Source organism: Pezoporus flaviventris, unplaced genomic scaffold (genome assembly GCF_033815535.1).
Source record: "Pezoporus flaviventris isolate CSIRO_AGI_PZ_B2104156 unplaced genomic scaffold, CSIRO_AGI_Pfla_v1 ptg000116l, whole genome shotgun sequence".
NCBI lineage: Eukaryota > Metazoa > Chordata > Aves > Psittaciformes > Psittacidae > Pezoporus > Pezoporus flaviventris.
The window spans coordinates 1,695,607-1,697,881 of record NW_026892664.1 but is presented as its reverse complement, the minus strand read 5'-3'; the positions used below and the strand labels follow the sequence as shown (position 1 = coordinate 1,697,881).

Below are 2,275 nucleotides of genomic sequence, written 5' to 3'. Positions count from 1 at the left end.
TCTTTACTGTAAGGGTGGTGAGGCACTGGAATGGGTTGCCCAGGGAGGTTGTGAATGCTCCATCCCTGGCAGTGTTCAAGGCCAGGTTGGACAGAGCCTTGGGTGACATGGTTTAGTGTGAGGTGTCTCTGCCCATGGCAGGGGGGTTGGAACTGGATGATCTTAAGGTACTTTCCAACCTTAACTGTTCTACGATTCTACTGACAGCAATGTGCCAGCTCAGCCTATTTTTGCTGTCTAGGACAGGACTCTCTGCCCCAGGCTGCCAGGGAAACCTCCTGAGACTCGAGTATCTCACTCAATGAGTTGTTGTGGGCAGCTGGGGATCCAGCAATGCTGTATCAGAGCTGGGGTGATGGATTCAGGGCTCCTGGGGCATCACACTCAGATGTGTTTAGTCTTTCTCATGGAGCAAATGGAATGCACAGTCCCTTTTTCTGCCTCCCTAATGAAATGTGATGACCAGTTTGCAAGTTCTTCACTTTGTCTCCAGTTTTCAAAGATTGGGTTTGGGTTTTTAAAAGAAAAGGTCTGATTTAGCCTCATGATTAAGAGATATCTGAAGGGTTTTTGGATGTGTTTCTCTGCCTGTGAAGATTCACCAAGAACCACAGTTAGATGTTGCCTCAACTATCAAATCTTTATTGTTTTAAAGCCCAGCCTAACAAAGTACATGCAAGCCACATGGCATTGCTCTTCCCTATTTCACTCCATCTTTCCTCCTTCCCACAGAGATGCTGCCATGCAATACAGTAACAGGGCTGAAGGCAACCACACCGCAGAGACCCACTTCATCCTCCTCGGCCTGACAAGCGAGCCCAAGCTGCAGACTCCTCTCTTTGTAATCTTCTTCATGATTTAGCTCATCACTCTCATGGGCAACCTTGGGCTGATGGCACTGATCAAGACAAGCCCCCGGCTGCACACCCCCATGTACTTCTTCCTCTGCAGTCTCTCTGTTGTTGATCTTTGCTACTCCTCTGTCTTTGCTCCAAAGCTGCTTCTTGCCTTGGTGGAAAACAAAACCATCTCTTACCCTGCCTGCTTCCTGCAGCATTTCTTCTTCCTCATGTTTGTGACCACAGAGGTGCTCTTGCTGGCTGTGATGGCTTATGACCGCTATGTAGCCATCTGCAACCCACTGCTCTACATGGTTTCCATGCCCCACGGGGTCTATGTTCAGCTGGTGGCTGCATCATACATGGGGGGGGGGGATTTTGAACTCCCTAATCCAAACCTGTTGCTTGCTGTTGTTGCCTTTCTGCGGTCCAAACACCATCAACCATTACTTCTGTGACACTAACCCTTTGCTGAAGCTCTCCTGCTCCAACAGCCACCTCAATGAGCTTTTGCTTGTAATTCTTCATGGGAGCATTTCCATGTCTGTGCTCGTCCTCATCATCACCTCCTATGTATACATCCTCTTGTCCATCCTGAGGATTAGGTCTGCTGAAGGAAGGCACAAAGCCTTCTCTACTTGTGCCTCCCACCTCCTGACCGTTACCTTGTTCTACGTCCTTGCTGGGCTCAGCCACATGCAATCAGCTTCCAAGTACTCCCTGGAGACAGAGAAAGTCACCGCTGTGTTTTACACCCTCCTTGTCCCTATGCTCAACCCTCTGATCTACAGCTTGAGGAACAAGGATGTTAAAGATGCCCTTAGAAAAGCAACAGCAAGTAACCTCATTGTGAGCTGCTCATTGACCAACCCGGTCCCAATCGGTTGATAGAACTCCTCCTCTTTCCCTTTTTAACTCATTTGGTATCAGCTGTCTGGAGGAGGAAGGAACTGAATGTCTTTACAGGAGCAGGTACAGCACATTCTAACCATGCTTTAAACTCTGCAGAGGCTCGGTGATGTTAAGCATCCCCTCAATATAGGTCTCAGATAAATATTCTCTTGTCATCTCTTGGGGTTTTTGTTTTGGGGAAAATAGATGTGATATCATAGGAGGTGGCAAAAATAAGCCCATGAGGAATTTCCCTCTTCAGTTTAACTTTAGAAGTTGCACTGATTCAAGCAGTCATTCATCCAGAGGTAAGTTCAAGGAGGGATGAAGGGTTTTGAGGAGGTACATCTGAAAAACATCACTTTACTTTGGGCTAATGCAAGGAAATGCATAAAATCCCATTTGCTCCCAGAAGGATGTGCAGTGCAAAGTAAGGAAACGGGAGGAGAAGCAGAGCCACTGAGCTGCCAGAGGATGAGCATGGTACGTGCTGCGATTGAGCATTGGGAAGATGCTAAATCTCTGTGTGACCAGGACATCCCAGG

General features: G+C 47.8%; 1 pseudogene; it reads left to right on the top strand.

Annotated features, from left to right (window-relative positions):
• Nucleotides 1–766: 766 nt before the first annotated feature.
• On the top strand, nucleotides 767–1,727 carry LOC133282197 (olfactory receptor-like protein COR8; annotated as a pseudogene).
• The last annotated feature ends 548 nt before the right edge of the window (nucleotides 1,728–2,275 follow it).